This window comes from Lynx rufus, unplaced genomic scaffold, assembly GCF_022079265.1.
Source record: "Lynx rufus isolate CCGP_SWC_20201006 ecotype Redwood Valley unplaced genomic scaffold, mLynRuf1.p SCAF_28, whole genome shotgun sequence".
NCBI lineage: Eukaryota > Metazoa > Chordata > Mammalia > Carnivora > Felidae > Lynx > Lynx rufus.
The window spans coordinates 11,331,106-11,337,265 of record NW_025814843.1 but is presented as its reverse complement, the minus strand read 5'-3'; positions in this window follow the sequence as shown (position 1 = coordinate 11,337,265).

The window sequence follows — 6,160 nt, the reverse complement described above, 5'->3', positions numbered from 1 at the left end:
ATTTCTTCTTCTGTTCCAGGGCGCCCCAGGAAGTCTCCAGCTGGTGTGGGCCTTCTCCAGAGCTAGAATGGCCGTGTCACTAACAGCCCCTAAGACTCTGGTCCATTGGGGTCAAGAGGAGATTACGAGGGTGGAGCCGAAGCAAGAGGAAGAGACCTGAGAGTTGGAGACTAGGCTGCAAGGGAACTACTCTCCAGGTCCTCAGATCCTCCGCCAGTGCCTCCGGCGACTCTCCCACCAGGAGACTCCTGGTCCTGGGGAGGCCCTGAGCCCACGGTGGGTGCTGTGCTGTGAGTGGCTGAGGCCCGAGAGGCCCACCAAGGAGCAGATCCTGGAGTTACTGGAGCTCCGGTCCTGCGTGCGGAGACACCACCCCAGGGTGGAGAGGGGGCTGTGAAGTGTGCTGGAGCACTGAAAGGACTTGATGAAGCAGGACGGCGGTGGGAAGCGGACGTGTGGTCTGTCGTGGGAGCCAGGTGAGTGGCCTTCAGGCCGAACGGAGGGGCAGCAGCAAGGAAGCTGCCAAGCTCCACTCTCTCGGACCAGGCGGAGCGGTTCGTGTGTGTGCCTCTCTCTCTTCTGCCCTCAAGGCTTGAATGAGACTTTTTTTTTCCTATAAATACTTCTTAATTTATTTTTAAAAAATTGTGCCGTTAACCCTTTTACGGGGCGACAAGCTATGTGAAGTCAAAAGTACAAAACTTTTTGTCCAACGTAATATTGAGAGTGCTTTTGACGTAGTTCACTGGTTTATCATCTGGATCAGTATCTACTGCGCAACAGGCAAAGGCTAGAATCCTTGAACCAAGCTGTGAAGATCTCAAGCTAAATAAGGCGGAAAAATCTGGAGAAACAGAAGAAGGGAATTCTTTCCCATCCAATGTGTACTCTTCAGACTGACGCATTCCTTCTATCAAGCCTTCTAAATTGTTAAATACAGTTTTCCAAACAAGCATTTAAACTTCGTTACACAGAAGAGTAACAAGAATGGTGTCCCACCAGACAAAAGGGAAAACAATATAAATATATGCGGAGCTCGGTGGGTAAGCCAGAATGTAGCACAGTCCTTCACATCCGATGGGGGCGATTCAACACGCAGCCGACAACATTCTAACCCCGTGCTTCATCTCAACTGGTTACTATGAAGCAAGGTGTAAATGTTTGGCCCCAGTTGGGCTTCAGAAATGGTTCTTTTTTTCACGACAAGCATGTCTGTCCCACTATCAATCTTTTTTTTTTTTTTCCTCCTTTTTTGCTTCCCCTTGCGCTGACTCTGAGAAGGGTCTCCAGGTCTCCTTGGAAATTTCAGCCCTGGGCTTCAAGGCTGCTCTGTGCCACCTAACAAAGCATAACATCAAGTCTCAAGAAAAACTGTTTCCAAGTAAGTTCCCTGCATCCCAGTGCAAAGCTCAAAAATATTTAAAGGAATTTAGGGGCACCTGGGTGCCTGAAAGCCTCCGATTTCAGCTCAGGTCATGATCTTGAAGTTCGTGAGTTCGAGCTCCATGTCAGGCTCTGTGCTGACAGCTCAGAGCCTGGAGCCTGCTTCAGATTCTTTGTCTCCCTCTCCCTCTGACCCTCCCCTACTCACACTCTGTCTCTCTCTCTCTCTCTCTCAAAAATAAATAAACGTTAAAATAAATAAAGGAATTAAAAAAAAAAACAACACCCAACAACATAAAATTTACAACGTGTGGGGCACAATACAAAATTAAAGGCATACAAAGAAACAGGAAAGTAGGACCCATAATGATGGAAAAATCATCAATAGAAACATCCAGAAATGGTGCAGATGATACTATTAAACAGGACACTAAAAACAGTGTGCTCCATATGCCCCAAAAGGGAAAGGAAAACATGAGCCTGTACAGAGAGACACAGAAGACATTAGAAAGATGTAAATTGGGGGCGCCCGGCTGGCTCGGTGGAGCGTGCAACTCTTGATCTCAGGGTCATGAGTTCAAATCTCACGTGTGGTGTAGAGCTTACTGAACAAAAAGATGTAAACTGAATTATAGAATTTAAAATATAATGTCTGAGATTAAAATATGCTGGATAGAAACTACCAAAATGAAACAGAATAAAAACACTTAAAAAAAAAAAAAAAAGATGAGCACATCTGTGAGCTGTGGGACTTCAATCAACCAAACCTGTGTGCTGTTAGAGCCCTGGGGAAAAAGAGGAAAGCAGAAGACTACTTGAAGCAGTTGGGGCTGAGAGTTTTCTAGAACTGACGGATGCACGAAGCAGACCAACATCAAGCAAAAGACACGCAAAGAAAACTACACCAAGGCACAATCAAAATCAGATTGTTTGAAACCAGAAATAAATACGCAGACGGCATAATTGGCCAAGACATGGAATTTCATTTTAGACACAACGACTAAAGTTTTTAAGTAGAAAAAAGTATGGACTCTTTGGGGAAAATAACGATTCAGCACTTGGGGCACCTGGGTGGCTCAGTCGGTTAAGCATCTGACTTCGGCTGAGGTCATGATCTCACGCGTGGTTTGTGAATTCAAGCCCCACAGTTGAGTCCCGTGTTGGGCTCTGTGCTGACAGCTCTGAGCCTGGAGCCTGCTTGAGATTCTGTGTGTATCTCTCTCTGCCCCTCCCCAACTCGCGCTCTCTCCCAAAAATGAATAAACATTAAAAAAAGACTTAGCACTTGACAATGGATCCCAATTTGTAAGGGAAGAAGCCTTCCATGATAGACCTTCAAACACATTACATTCCACAAGTTCAGTGTAAATCCACTGGTTAGACTTGACAAGGAAATGGTGTGCTAACAGCAGTTAGACCCCACGTCGACTCACAAGGGCTACTTAGCAGCTTCAAGGTGGATGGAATAATGTACATTTAAGATAAAACACAGCAAATAAAAATTAGTAGAGTGCAGAGGTTAAGGTGTAATTTGTATTCTCTTTGAACTCCAATGCCTGTGACAAAGCATCCTGGGGGGGGGGGTATCCAAAGACAAGGAAAATGGGTAAAGGAGAAGAAGAAACTGCATTTATTTGGCTCCTACAAGATACCATGCAATGGGTTTCCAGACATACGGTTATATATTCTCCTCCCACAACCTTACGAAGCAGATACTTTTCCCACTTTATGGATGAGGACACTGAAAATCAAGGGATAACAAGACAACCCAGCCCATGGGGAATTCTGAAGAGGCTGCCACACGTGGTCAGGGTCTTCACAGACTGGCGGCATCGGCCATGGTGGCACTGAGGACAGATGGCTACTTTCTCGCCGACTCATTTGCACATCCTGTGGTGCTACACCCTGTCTTTGCCTGACTGGAGTTTATTTCTAGCTCACAAATGGGTCCATGTGACAGAGAAAAAAGGACAAAAGACCTCCTGAGGAGCCTGAGCTAACATTGTAGGAAAAAGAGGGACAGAGAGCGGGAGCTGGAGCAAATGCCTGTATTCAAAGGACGGGCGGATACCGCTCTTGTCAGCGAGGCTCCCGGCACACGGTTTGTCTTCCGGTAGATTCTAGTCCTTTGAAGAACAAGCCATCTTGGAGCTCCTTTTCAGAACCGTCCTGAGCGTGTGAATACATCTGAGGACAGCACAGGCCTGTGATGAGGATGGGTCCTGAGTCACAGCAGATACACGTGAGAGAGCTCACAGGAAGGAATGATGGGTCCGAGGAGGTGGAAATGATGCGTAAGAAAACAAGAATGAGATAAACACGGGCCATGATTAAAGACGCTGAGGATCGCACAGGTGGGATATCTGATTTGCTCTTTTTCCCCCAGTGTGAAAGGGCAGGGAAGAGGGGCATTTCAGGCAACCAATGACTGACTTGCACTTGAGTAAACCGTAGAGTGGGTCAGTTCTGTCAGCCAAGGAGAGCTTTTGCTTCACGTGCTTGACCTTTTACCTGTCCCCCTGTCACATAAAGAGACATGATGGGTGGGGCACCTGGGTGGCTCAGTTGGTTAAGCGTCCGACTTCAGCTCTTGTCGTGATCTCACAGTCTGTGAGTTCCAGCCCTGCGTCAGGCTCTGTGCTGACGGCTCAGAGCCTGGAGCCTGCTTCGGATTCTGCGTCTCCCTCTCTCTCTGCCCCTCCCCTGCTCATGCTCTGTCTCTCTCTGTCTCAAAAATAAATAAAAATATTAAAAAAAAAAAAAGACATGATGGGTGACATGGACCTTTAACGCCATCATCATCATTTGCGGGGGGTTTGGGGGAAAGGGTTTGCACAGAAAAATGAAGGGCAGCAAAGGCATCGTGATGCTGCCATCAGTTAACTGAAGTTGAGTGTCGAATTCATCTTCGTGGCCTCCTGTTTGTGGAAACCATTCATTTATTAACTTCTGGGTGGAAGCCCTGGACTGAATGCCATACACTCTTCTACAAGCGTCAGCCCTGTCCTCAGGGAGCAAGACACAAGTAGCTGGCACAAAGGCTGTTTCGGTCTGCTGGCCCTGGCGAGGAAGAGCAAAGAGGCCCAGATGGCCGCCTACTGTGGCTGCTGCGATGTGGCGGGCAGTGGGGGCTCCAAGTGGAGGTTTCTCCATGCTCATATTCAAAGGGCCTCCCCAGGGTGCAGCTTCTGATGAGCTACGACGGGGGAGTCCCATGATAAGGTGAGATCCGTCCCATTAGTAGGGTTGTGGCCCACTGTGGACTTCTCTGATTGCACAGAATCTTCGAGTGGAGACCTCCCAGCTCTCTCTCATCCACTGTACCCCTGGGGCTCCCCGACTCGGGGGTGGGGGGAACTTGGATTACAGTCCCACTGCCTAAAGCCCCTTCCTGTGCCGCCCACAGTCCAGTTTAAAGAATGCCCAACACGGGACACCTGGGTGGCTCAGTCGGTTATGCATCTGACTCTTGGTTTCGGCGCAGGTCATGATCTCGTGGTTGTGAGATCGAGCCCCAAGTAGGGCTCTGCACTGAGCATGGAGCCTGCTTAAGATTCTCTCTCTGCCCCTCCCACCTGCGTGCGTGCACATGTGTGCACTTTCTCCCTCTCAAAATAAATAAACATTAAAAAAAAGAGAATGCCCAACGAAACCAGATCAGGGGCATAGAAGCACTTTGCTCCCTTCTTGGTGATTTTTGGGGCCATCTGCCAGGAGCTGCCCCAGCCCCTACCCACCCGGATGCATAGCCAACCTCCTTCTTAGCATAAGGCCTCACCTGGTCAGCTCCCCAGGCTTGGCCTCCACACCTCCACACTGGTCTTCCCACCCCGGCGGCAGCCTCAGAGGAGTGTCCTCTCTCTAAAGCCCACCCTGCCTTCCTGACCTGGGTCTATCCATTCCCACTGCAACTAAATTAAAATTTAATAATTATTAAACAATTATGTCAATGAGCCTGAATGTTGGTGGGAAAGAACTCGGGCCACGGCATGGCCTCCATAAATACCTGGGACGCGACAGAGACCCGAGTCTCTGGACAGGAGCTGACCAGTTTGCCTGGCACCCGACCCCACCGCTCCCCGGCAACAGGGCTCCCCCAGGGGTCTGGGGCCTTGCTCGGTGGGGCTCCTACCTCGTGGGCCTGGAGTCGAGGTGGCAGCTGAGCAAAGAAGGTGGCTTTCTGGAGACGTGGGGGTGCCGGCAAGTTGGGTCCACCCAGTTAAAACACTGCCTGCAAGGCGTGTTACAAACAAGGAAACATGTTCCCTTCCTCGGTGGCACAGGGGAGGCTGGAGTTGTGGCCAGGTCCTTGTGCCAAGCCCCAGGCTGGGGACGGGGACGCAGCTGGGGCAGCCAGGGCAGGAAGGGGGAGAGCCCACTCCGGGGTTCAAGGAGGGCTTCGCCTGCCCGTCAGCCATCGCCCTCAGCCCCTCGGAGCTGTGGTGCCAGCGCGCTGACCGCCCCCGGGTTGCTCCAGTCCCCACCAGTCGCTTAGCCCTTAACCCCTGCCCGGGATCCCCCCACTCTGGGGCAGTGCACGAGTCGCGGGCACTCAGCAAGAGGTGGGTGACTGTGCGACCACCAGCTTCGCCGCGGCTCCTTCCTGGGTTCCAGCTCCCTCTGCACTCGGCTGCCCTCAGGCTGTTCATTTAGACAATTTCACCCCAAAAGCGGAGGCCTGTGATGAGGGAGAGGCTATTGTGGGTTGCTGGGTTCACTTTTCCCAAAGGGGAGTCTACTTTCAGGGGGGAGGTGAAGTGCTACCGGGGTCCAAGGA